The sequence below is a fragment of the Rutidosis leptorrhynchoides genome, chromosome 6, assembly GCF_046630445.1.
Source record: "Rutidosis leptorrhynchoides isolate AG116_Rl617_1_P2 chromosome 6, CSIRO_AGI_Rlap_v1, whole genome shotgun sequence".
NCBI classification, from domain to species: domain Eukaryota; kingdom Viridiplantae; phylum Streptophyta; class Magnoliopsida; order Asterales; family Asteraceae; genus Rutidosis; species Rutidosis leptorrhynchoides.
The window spans coordinates 261,667,927-261,681,296 of record NC_092338.1 but is presented as its reverse complement, the minus strand read 5'-3'; positions in this window follow the sequence as shown (position 1 = coordinate 261,681,296).

Sequence of the window (13,370 nt, the reverse complement as noted above, 5' to 3'; positions counted from 1 at the left end):
ATCCTAATCCATCCGGACGAAGTTCATATCGATTATAAACGATTCACAACAGTTGATTACATCACGAGATACTTGACCTCTATATGATACATTTTACAAACATTGCATTCGTTTTTGAAAAGACAATCTTTCATTACATAGAAAGTTGACGGCATGCATACCATTTTATAATATATCTAACTATAATTGACTTAATAATAATCTTGATGAACTCAACGACTCGAATGCAACATCTTTTGAAATATGTCATGAATGACTCCAAGTAATATCTTTAAAATGAGCAATTGCACAGCGGAAGACTTCTTTCATACCTGAGAATAAACATGCTTTAAAGTGTCAACCAAAAGGTTAGTGATTTCATTAGTTTAACATAAATAATCATTTCATAATTTAATAGACCACAAGATTTCATATTTCTATTTCTCATAAACATACGTCCCATGCATAGAGACAAAAATATCATTCATATGGATTGAACACCTGGTAACTGACATTCACAATATGCATATATAGAATACCCCCATCATTCTGGGATCCTCCTTCGGACATGATATAAATTTTGAAGTACTAAAGCATCCGGTACTTTGAATGGGGCTTGTTGGGCCCGATAGATCTATCTTTAGGATTCGCGTCAATTAGGGTGTCTGTTCCCTAATTCTTAGATTACCAGACTAAAAAGAGGCATATTCGGTTTAATAATCCAGCCATAGAATGTAGTTTTAAGTACTTGTGTCTATTTCGTAAAACAGTTATAAAAGCAGCGCATGTATTCTCAGTCCCAAAAATGTAAAGAGTAAAAGGGAGCAAATGAAACTCACAGTACTGTATTTTATAGTAAAAATACATATGACGACTTTGAACAATGCAGGGTTGACCTCGGATTTACTAACCTATATCATTTATATGTATATTAACACATATAATTGTAATCGAACATATTTATATATATGTATATATATATAAATCTATTAGTTATATCATTTTTATATTAATAACCTATATTTTTCATATATTCATTTTATATATTTAAAATAAATAAAAATATAAATTTTTGTTATGTTACATGTATTAAATATATTTTGTATATATATATATACATATCGTTTGTTTGTTAAAATTATAATAATACTTAAATAATATAGTAATGATAAAAATAATAAAAATGATATTAGAGTTAAAAATGATACTTTTTAAATAAAAATATTAATTTTAATAATAATGACTACTAATAGTAATAACTATAAAAATAATGATTTTACTAATAATAATAATGATACTAATATTAATAACTATAACGATAATAATACTACTAATAATAATACTAATACTTATAAAATACTAATAATATAATACTAGTAATAATGAAAATAATGTAAATTTTATTAATGATAATAATAATCATCTTACATACTTTTATCATATTGAATTCATAAATAAATCATTATATCTATATCTATAGTTGTTAATAAGTTTTTAATCATCTTTCATATTACAAACATAACATACTAATATTTTATTTTTATAATAATGATAACCATAATAATAATTAGTAATAAGAATTAATAAAAATAATATTTCTACCTAAATAAATGGTATATGTTCGGCTCAGCAGTAAGTCACAAGCCCACTGTGGAAGCCCATCAATCCAATGATCCAATAGCTCACCCGTTAACAGGTTTATTACTAGAACCGTATTAGGAGTCGGGTTACTCTGACAGATGGTTTCTATGGTTGGTAATCGAAGGTTTGTAGTAGCAAGGAGAAAAATCATCATCACAAAATCAATCAGTAATTCATCTTCATCATCAACAAATCCATCAAACAGAATCCATTGATGATCAGCAGGTTAGTCAATTCGTTCTCAGCCTCGTTCATCATCATCAACCATCTTCGTCATCATCATCGATCATCATCCATCAATCGATCAAGTAATCGATTCTTGACTTGTTGAAATAGGTAATTGGTTCTTTAAATTCCCCAAATTTCTTTATCTCTATGTATATTTACCCTGTACCTTTTTTTTTAGATGTATCAGACATGAACAGTAGTAAATGGTGTTCTTGGTGGGTTTGATATGGGAATTGATAAGGATGGTGAGGGTTAATGGTGTTCGAATGATGAGTCAAACCCGAAACAGAGTAGCTGCAATTATCGAAACCAGGTAGTTAAAGTAGGTATTTGTTTCCTATATCGGAATAGAAATGAAAATAGTATTTACATAATCGAATGGGTTTGATCAATTGAACAGCTGCATATATCGGCTTTTGATTATTTCTTGATTATGGTATTTTGTATTGAGTGTTGATCGAGCAAGAATCATGAAGTAACAAAAGGAAGTCATATTCACAAAGGTAATAACAGTTACCTGACTCGGTGATGATTGAGTGATTCGTGTAGAAGTGAAAACAAAAGCAATAGTGACTGGACTGCAACGGTTTACAGTGTTGAAAATAATCGAGTGGCAGTAGTTGTACCTGCTTCAATTTATAGCAGAACAGGAGTAGTGATCGAGTTGAAGATGGTGGTTGTTTGATGGTTGCAGCAACAAACAAGGTGCTCAATCGTTGCTTGACATAGGAAGATAGCAGTAGCAGTAGTAACGAAAAGAAGAAAATGATGTGGGTTTTCGATGGTAGTTTAATTGGCAACTTAACAGAATACTAAACACACATACAGTAGCAGAAAAGGTGGTTGCATTGTTGTTGATGTTTTCGATTTGAGATCGTAAGAGGTGGTGGTTTGATTCATGAATGTAACAGATCATTGCAGCTGCAGTGGAGATAGTTTGGTTTGTCGATGGTGATCAAGGTTTGTTTTAATAGAATTAAAGAAAAACAAAAATATGGTGAGGTGTTGGGGATGTTGATTTCATGCGTGCATATATGTATGGGTGGTCTCCAAAAAAAATTAAAGAAAAGGAGTAATATTACTAGTTGTAAATGTGTAGTGGAAGGTTTGGTGATAAAGTCAAGTAATGAAACAAAATTGTGATACTTTTGAGCTGGATTGATAGCATTTGAAGATCATTGAACAATTGACAGGAAATAGATAAAAACAATATGTGAAATCGATGTGTAACAAATATTTGGATTATGTCTGTACTTTAGATTCCTTTATGCAATATGTTTAGAGCCAAAAACAAAATATATTATAGTATGAAAGATATGGGAAATAAACTTTAGATTCTCAATCGTACATATATATGATTTTGTACAAATAATACTATTAATTAATAATTATAATAATATTAATAATAATTAAATTTCTAATAATAATATTAATATTAATATTATCATTTTCAAACAATATAAAAATAATATTAATAATAATAGATTGCATTATTTTCTAATAACTATATTAATAATATTAATGATATTAATAATATTAATATTGATAAAGATAATAATAATAATAGTAAATAATCATAATAATAATTAAAATTATACTTTAATTATTTTTATAATAATATTTATTTTTATATAATATTTACAAATAATTGTTCGTGAATCGTCGAGAATGGTCGAAGGTCAATTGAATATATGAAGCAATTTAAAATTTCTGAGACTCAACTTTACAAACTTTGCTTATCGTGTCGAAATCATATAAAGATTAAGTTTAAATTTGGTCGGAAATTCCCGGGTCGTCACAGTACCTACCCGTTAAAGAAATTTCGTCCCGAAATTTGAGTGAGGTGGTCATGGTTGACAATAAAAATGTTTTCATGACGAATATGAGTTGATAAGTAGAGTTTTATCATCAATGAGTAATATGGATAAAATGATTTGATTAATCGAAGAGAACGAATGAAGCTATCACAACAGATTGAGATAGAGATTTAACTTTTGACGTAGTCACGGTGAAAATTAGAAAATAAGGTGCGTCTTAACTTTTGACGTTGTCTTGGTTGAATTCCGAAATTCAAGGAATTTAAAGAAAATCTTCGAAATCTATAAGATCGGATTTCTCCGGCGAATAAGGAAATGAAGATCTCTATAAATAAATACGGTGATCTGCTTCGATTACTCTGTCTGATATTTCCATTATAAATTAAGCTCTTCCGTTCCATTATTCTCACCATTCTTATACTTTCTTTCTTAGTTCATACATCCAAAAGATTGTGAAAATGCTTAGTCCAGTTCTAATTCCTAATATTTTTCCTAATTATTATTTCTGTCATCCTTTTTTTCAATCTTCCACCAGAAAAATCTGTTTACTTTTAATATAACCTTGGGGGGATACTATTCTTAATTATGTCGTGTCTTTATATTGCTATTATTATTAATATCCATGTTTTGTAACCTCCGTGTTGTTATTGGGCTTTATATTTTCTCTTATATTTTGGAGCTCTTTGCCTTTTTATTATCCTCCCGACCTCTAATAAAGCGAGTAATGGTCCAGAATTCGTATGTATGGAATTTCCGATAAACATCGTGTTCTAAATAAGAACTAATGCATTAGCACGATTTGATTTGTCAAATTACCAGAATCACTGAGAATAGAACTATCAAGAATATACTTTCTTGATATGTTCAGAAGTTAAGCAGAATGAAAGAGTTATGTAACATGGCACATGATGACGTTATGATCTGTGAATCATCACGTTCCATTAGAAACTCAGCATGACCTACTGTAATATAATCACGTTGATCAAGTGTCATTATATTATATTAACTCATGCATCAGTTCCCATCATTATTTCAATAACATTCATATTTAATCTCGAAAGTTTACAGAATATAGAAACTAACAGTTTCTATATGATGTAACACAGATAGCACTAAGAGATCAATGATTTCGGATAAGAATAGTTATGAAAATATCTTCAGAAATATGGAGGATATTTATAATAAAAGATATGATGATATCTTGGAATTTCTAATATCGAAGGATGGTGAAGAAAATTTGTCCGCAAGAGTTTGGAGTCAGAAACAAGGTATTCACTAAAGATTTCATCAGAAACAGAATCATCATGATTAGAGGAGTTTTGTTTAAAATGAAGTCAGGAAGATTTGAAAGATCATGTTACCTATTGTATAATTTTTCTCCCTCAGTGAGAACATCCAGCATGATCCTGAAATCCTTGAGTGAATAACGATAATTAACACCCAGAAGATTGAAGAATACTTCATCATTCACAAAATTGAAGTTAGCGTAAAATTCTCGAATGAGTGAGGGATGGATAGGACCATTTTGAATGAGAAAGGATTTTCATTTGAGTTTTTCAAACTGCCTTACCAGTTCAGGCATTTCAGTGTGAGCAACTCTTCTCCCTTCATCAATTTTTCTGTCTGTCAGAAATTCAACGTTGTAGGCAATTCTCTCTTTAAGATCAGATGGTGGATCATATGAGTCTTTTCTTTTTGCTACAATGGTCTTGCCTTTTCCTCTCGCCATTTTCTACACAATGATACTTCAAATTAATTCAAAGTGTATAATTCAATTGTAGGCAACAATTTTTGCAAACTTTAATTATCATCAATACTTAGATGTTTTGATGTTAATATTCTTCACATTTTCACTTTTCATTAGTGTCAATGAGTTTGCAACTAGATTAAGATTTTCACAAAGTTCATATGTGTTCTAGACTTTTGAGATCATCATCAACAAATGTTTTGACATCCAATATTATTAAACTCAATTTGCAACAATGTCATTTAAATCATATGAACAATGATTCTGTGAAAATCTAACCTAGATGTATAATGAACCCTAGAATTATTCAATGTTAAATTAACGCATAGATAGGTACTACTACAAGTGGTTGAGGAACTGTATCTAATGATAATTGTTTAGGAACTCAACAGTCAGTTGAGGGTATCCCCTATCATAATTGATAATCGTTAGAAAAAGTTGGTGTTGGATGTCCCCAAGCAATATTCAAACGTTGCTCTACTAATTCAGCCTCACAGCTATGATTGGGACATTCAATGGATCATTCAAGGAGTTAAGGGTTATCTGTTTGGCTGGTGCATACCATGTTGTCACGGGCCCGAGACTTAATAATCGAAACTAAACTCCGAAAAGTCTGTGAAAAATTAGTTTATGTCGAAGTAAGTGTCCCTTCTCGCTTAAAGTAGAAAAGTATGATTCTTTATTGCGGACCGTTCAAGCATTTAAGGGAGAACACCTTCGAGTGATCTGAGCACACACAATAAAGAAATATGAGTTCAAGCATGAGTACAACAAAGATATGATGGAAGTTCCATTCATGATGCAGTTCAAAATCAATATATCAAAAGACGATGATATGCTGAAAAATTCAAATATAAAAAAAATCAAAGTAAAAAAATTGGCGTATCAAGATGGCAAAGTCCCGAAGTTTGAAAGTATGAAGAATGCTGATTCATGAAGTGCTCATAAAAGAACTCAGATCATTCTTAGTGTGACGCCCCCACGCAGCTTGAATTGTTTAATCACGACGTTCACACCGAACTATCAAAATTCTTGTCTTCTGTAATTTAGAGTTATACCCATTAAGGCTGTAAGTTAGGAAGATACTTACCTAGATATACTCTAAATACAAAATTATGAAAGTTTATCTCTCGATTCCGTTTTCCATGTCCACTTGAACATAAAGAAGTTAAGGGCATTGATATTTATTTCGTGTGACGACTGGTCATCAGGCAAGTCTGCTTTAACTGTAAACCAATCCCCGCGCTAAATAATGCACCTATTTGGATAATCCAATATATTCTGAGATCTGCCGATCAACTAGATTGAAGATTGTCAACACATTGGTAGAAGTCAAAGGCTGACAGGGTTATTCAAAATGCCGTGAGAACCATCCTGTTCAATTTGAATGAAGTACATGGATAGAGATAATAGAAAGTTACGTGTAATGAATTGACAACCTAATAGAAATGCACAATCATAAGTGATGAAACTCAAAGATTAATGAACTTAGCGTGATCTCAAAAATCACTGCTTTTTTTTAGTGTTCAAGTAATTAATGCCAACATGATTGTCGAAGTGTCCAAAATAAATATGTTCATATTTAATGAGGATTAATATCAGTAATTGCATGATAATAGACATAGACTGGACAATTGGAAATGAACAACATAAGTTGATTCAATATGTTAGTTCTGATCCATTTTAAAAATTGTTAATCATCTTGCTCACAAAAAGAATGTGAATTTGTATGCTTTGCTTATCTGTTTGCTTTTGTTAAATAGCTTGCATTGAAAACCATAAAACAACAAAAATATTTTGGTTTTGCATGTTATTGCATTTCATGATAGAATGTCTCTCATTTGCATATTTTTAGTTGCATGACTTTTTATATCAGAAAATTCATAAAGATTTTATCTTTCCTTTATTTTCTGATTATCCTCTGAATGCACAATGACATCTGAAAGAACCTTGTTAAGATCAATATATTTTTGGCCACCAAATCCATGAGATAGAAGTTTGTAGAGCTTGCGTTTGTTTGAAGGACTTTAATGATTTAAGGTGCTAGTGACCTTAAGATGACATTACACTGTATGACTTACTCATGAGAAACAGAATGTTTAGAGTAATAACCTCTTTTTGGTTAAGAATGTTTGGGTTGCCTAAGTGTTAGTGTTCATTTCTTGATTGATTAGTGATTCATGACTCAAATTGAAGGTACTGATTAGCTCTAAGATTGACAATTAAGTCGAAATCCTAAGTTTGTAAAAATTTTTAATTTGCCTAAGTGGCTCACTCGCACGTTTGAAGTGTGAACCGTACGAGTAACTACACAATTGAGGTTAACCGTACGGGTGACCATGTTCTAGACTTATCCATAGTCTTCTGGGTCACACGCATGAGTGATTATGAGGCGCACGATTGGAAGGTGAATCGTGTGCTCGATCGTACGGTTGAGCACGAGAGTATAAATAAGGGGTGCTGAGCACAGTCGCTCACACTTGCACACCAACACCTATTTTGCTCTCAAATATCGATCCTCACCATTCAAGTTTTCCACCGTAGGGTTTGTTAAGCATCAAAAGATGATCACAGCACCACTAGCTAGGTACAATTCTATCGATTTTTCGTTGGTTAATTTGCTATTTGAATGTGTCGAAACCCTAGTGGGTTATAAATTGAATTTTATGTAATTGCATTGTGTTTTGATGATTGTTTGATGTTGTTTTAAGTTAAACGGTACCTAAGCTTGCTATCGTGATGTAAATCGGATCCCAAAACACACAAACATGTAATCCCGTTGATTTAAATAATATTATTTAATATTGGTTTCATCAGACATGCACGAGTGACCCCACTCGCACGCGTGGGACTTGACTCGCACGAGTCAGTGCACGGTTAAGGCTTAACCGTGTGAACATCTGAGACCACTCGTTTGATATCACTTAGTGTTTATTTGGATGCTCACTCGTTTGACTGAGCTGACACGTGTGCTTAACCGCACGAGTCACCACCCGGTTGACTCACTCGCTTATCCATGTTGCCTCAACCGTGTACCTTGTCTGAAACCATGTTACTACTCAAACATATCAACAGTGACACGAGTGACTATATTACTCGCACGACTGACCTCTCAGCCGCACGTGTGACAGTACCACTCGCACGATTGTCCTGTTTATGAGCTTATGACACTTTGTTGCAAATGCTTTGATTATTTATGATATATGATTACTGTTTCTAACTTTTCTGTTGATGTTTCAGTTTGTTAAAATACTACCAATGGCAGAACCACAAGCTAATATTCCGGTTGTTAATCAAGAAGCTCAGGGGGAGCAAGGACAGAATCCTCAGGTTAATCCCGTCAACCCACCTGTTCAACCCGAGATTATCTTAGAGATGGGTGATCAGAACAACCAAGTTTCTCTCTACGACACTACTCTTGAGAAAGGAGACCACTTTGTAGAGATTATTGATTTTCTTAAATGATCAAGGATCCATACTGCCATTTCTACTCAGTGTACAGCCTACTATAGCCACCAAAGGGAATTATGGAGAAATGTAGTGCTTGATGTGTCAGAGGATGATGCTAAGCTGGTTAGTAATGTTCAAGGGCACGAGATTGTTGTTTCTAAGACTGTGATTAGGAGGATCCTAGGCTTTAATGATGAGAACTGCTCCCACATGACAATTAATCGAGAAAGAATCCACGGATGCTTCAAGAGATGTGGATACTCTGGTTACCTTGCTGGTAATTCTGAACTGATGAAGACTCTTCTGCCTCCACAGTATCGATATCTTGCTCACGTGTTGATGCATTGCTTGAGTGGACGAAAAGCTGGGTTTGATAAGCTTAACGAGAAAGTACATAGCATGTTTGTTGCACTCGTCCTAAAGGCTCCGTATGATTTCTCCGGATTTGTTTTCTATAACTTCAAAGCTAATCACTTCAGTTCTACACAGAGATATCTTATCTACGCTCGTTTTCTTCAGTTGATTATCAATGACCCTGCACCAGACTTACCAAAGCTTGAACATGACATCATTCCGCTACATCCAATGAATGTTGTGGCATTTCAAAGAATGGAACAAACTCGAAATGAGGGACTGAAACTTGATTTCAAGAGAAAGCTTGTTTGCCATCTTATCAAGGAGAATTATAGATGTCCATTTGGTAATGCTTGGAGAAACGATGATTCCGATTCTAACTATGAAGTTACTGATGAGGAAGAAGGAGAAGGTGATAATCAGAGAGCTGCTGGTGAAGCTCAAGGAGGAAACAATGATGATGGTAATGATGGTGATGATGATGAAGCGACTGATGAGGATGTTAGTTTGATTCAAAGGAAGAGGAAAGGGAAATAATCGATGACTTCCGAGCAACCTAAAAAGAAGGAGAGGAGAACCAAACACCATAATGACTCACCACAGAGATCATCTCATGGAGGTTCAAGGCAACAGACTCAAAGACAACCTTCCGGTTTCATGAAGGATGCTAGAGCCGCTGTTACCTCACCGAGGGCTGCTGTTACAACACCTCAGGTTAATCCATCCGAATTCAAGACACAACAAAATCTTCTGTTGTCATTAATCACTAAGATTACGAATCTTGAAAATCAAGCCGTTGAGGAAAAGAAGGCGAGTGATGCGAAGATAGAGTTGTTAGTGGAAGATAATAAGAATTTGTGGAAACGTGTGAATAGTCAAAAGGGAAAGACAAAGAAGCTGAAGAAACAGATTGTTGAAATTAAGAATGAGAACGAAGTGAAGTTAAAAGAGTTGAATCATAAGATCAAACAACTCACCTCTGGTAAAACTAAGTTGATAACGGATGGAGGAGAAGAATATTCCTCTGATTTGGGTGGTGACGATGAGAAAGATGAAGAAGACGCTGGCACTGGAGGACCCTCTTTTGGATACCCGTTAGTGATACCTATTCAAAGTTTTAATGAATATGGTGAGGTCTTTACTGCTGAATATTATATGAATTATTCAAATGTTTTTAATGATGCAGAAAAGGGGGACGTTCCACCAAGTGATTTCCCAGTGGAACAGCTTGCTGCTCTGGCATACGACAGTGATAATGATACAGAGGATGCAGAGACAGTTGAAGCTGAAAACAAGGCTCCACTAGAAGATCCAGCTGCTGAAGTCACTCCCGAATCAATCCAAAATATCGATTTAAGTGATTTTGATAATTTGTTTGAAGATGAAAATAGTGAAGATTCTGTTGGTAAAGGTAATGTGAAAGAGGATGTGATTATTGAATCCGAAGATGAACTGGTGACAGAATCTAAGAGTGAAGAAGAAGAAGAAGAAGAAGAAGAAGAAGAAGAAGAAGAAGAAGAAGAAGAAGAAGAAGAAGAAGAAGAAGAAGTTGAGATTGTTATACCTTCGCTCGAGCCCTACTCGAATCCGTCACTCAATACTTTAAGTGACTTTTTTAAATTGAGTAGTGAGGTGAAAACAAAGAAGTTGATTGAATTAGAAAAGGTGAGGAAGGTATACAAGGAGCAAATCAAAGAAGTTGATGTTTTGATGGAAAGGAATAAGAGAATCCGACATGAGAAACTGCTCGTTGAGAAAGAAAGAAATGAGACTGAACTAAAGAAGAAGAAACTCCGAGCTGAGCAAGCTAAGACCGAAGGATGGGAAGAAATTAAGAAATGGTTTGAACGTGATAGGGTTAAGGTGAATAGAAACGTTGAAGAAGATGAGATTCGTCAAAGCTGGTGGAAAGAGAACGTTGTTAAACCTGATCAGATGAATAAGCCAGAACTCGAGCCAAAGTTTGTAAGTTTCTATGAAAAGGGAAAGAGAACCAAGAAGTATGCCAAGGGTAAAATATTGAGTTGGGGTTACTTCAAGGAGATCAATTGTTTTGCGATCAAAAGAGTAGGAGGATTTGATTATATGGCAAGACCGAGTCACTTCAAAACTGTACCTTACTTTGAGATCATGCAACTTGCGAAGCTGAAGATGTTGAATGCTGAGGATAATGACCTTTCCAGATGGTTTCAAAGAAAACTCAGATTTGAGTATAAAATAGGGAAGTGAGATATCTTCAAGTCAACAGCCGACATGTTCTCCATACACCCGACAAAGTTAAATTCGAAAGGTGGACCTGTTCGTGTTGTTAAGTTCCGTCCAGTGAATTATATGAAACAATCTCCCTTGATGCCATTACCCAAGGACATTTGTAAAAACTTCAAATGGTGGTTCTATGATGAGTTGTCGGAGGAAGCAGTGATCCTGAATGCAATTGAGAAAGATGATGGAAGCATACAGTTTGACAATGTGAGGATTCTGGATCCCATGTGGCTGAGGAACTTGTCGAGATTTGATGTGGAGACACTTCACCGCCATCACATTATGTTCAGAGATGAGAAAAGAGGAAGCTATGAGATATCAATGTGTGATCGATGTCTACCATGCCTACCTCAATAGAGATAGTGATGCTCAAAGCTCGAACCAAGCTCATGCCAACTGAATCCTGTCGAATACTGAGTTGCTAGTTTGTATTTTGTTTTTGATGAGGTATTTATGTGAGAGAGAGAATCTAAATCTGTATTGATATTAAACTGATGTTACTCTTGAACTTATATGTATTTCACGAACGTTTACTTTATTGTAACCAATGTTCTAGGTCCTAAGGGGAGTTGTTGATGCATTTTATGTAAGTCCCTAGACATCTACTGCACGTTTGTGATTAGTATTTCAGTTTATGGGTTACCATGATCGCTCTTTGTTATCCTATTTGTGTTTATATGTGGTTACAGGTACTGCAGGAATGCGATAAGGAATTTTGACTACATATACACGAGTTTATTGAGCTGAGTTACAAACCTAATCTATGTACACATACACGAGTGAGTGATCAACCGTACGGCTGAGCCAGCCCACTCGTACGAGTGAGGCCTGACACACGCGGTTGACTCAACAGCAGGGGTATATAAGTGTTTATGTTCTTCATTTTAGGTTAAGCCTCTCATTACACACACATCACTTAGATCTGGTAACCTGTCCGATTCTCTCTCAACCCAAATCACTCAAAAGGTGAATAATAGCTCTAGGTGGTAATCTAATCACACATCCTTTGTTGTGGTTTGACTAAATTAATCCCAAAAAGCATTTCTCATTCACTAGAGGGTTTGATTCACTTATTCCGCCATTGTGTGAGTTAAATCTGTTGATTTCGAAGTTCCTAGTCATGTTTCATCACTGCTATTTTGTTAGCAATATCATGTGGGAACAATTCTGATAGCAGACCGCGGTTCCAGTCATTACCCTCAAGAATCAATAAGTCCCGTACATACTCAACTTCACAATTATTCGGTTTCAGTCCCAATCTTCTTTGATTATCAACCCAGAAATCATCCCTTACTCTCACTGAACGACCATCACCAATTTTCCACTTACTTACTTTTCGCACAAGATCTTTGACAGAAAAAACTGCGCCAAATATAACTCGATCTATAGCCAATTGTTGCATCAAAAAAGGAAGTTCGTGGGAAATAACGAGCCTTAAAAATTCTAGCAACCAATGTCGTTGGGTTGGTGATCAGGCGCTACACTTGCTTTGCGAGCAAAGATCTATTGAACAAACCCAAATGCCGGAATCCAAGCCCACCACGAAACTTTGATACACACATTCTCTCCCATGCACACCACCGAATAGGCTTTTCTTTCACCCCATCACCCCACCAAAACAAGTTCAAAGCCTTGTGAATGTCATCAATTAGATTATTAGGAAGTAGAAAGATATTCATGATGTACATGGGCATTGTTTGCGCAACAGATTTGATGAGTACCTATTTCCCCCCAATCGAGAGAGTTTTCTCTTTCCATTCTCTGAGCTTTTTATTTATCTTGTCCAAAATAGCTTGAAAGACTACCTTTTTAGATCTCCCAATAACTAATGGGAGTCCTAAATATTTGCTTTGATTAACAACTTCTCGTACATTCAAGCACTCAATTATAGA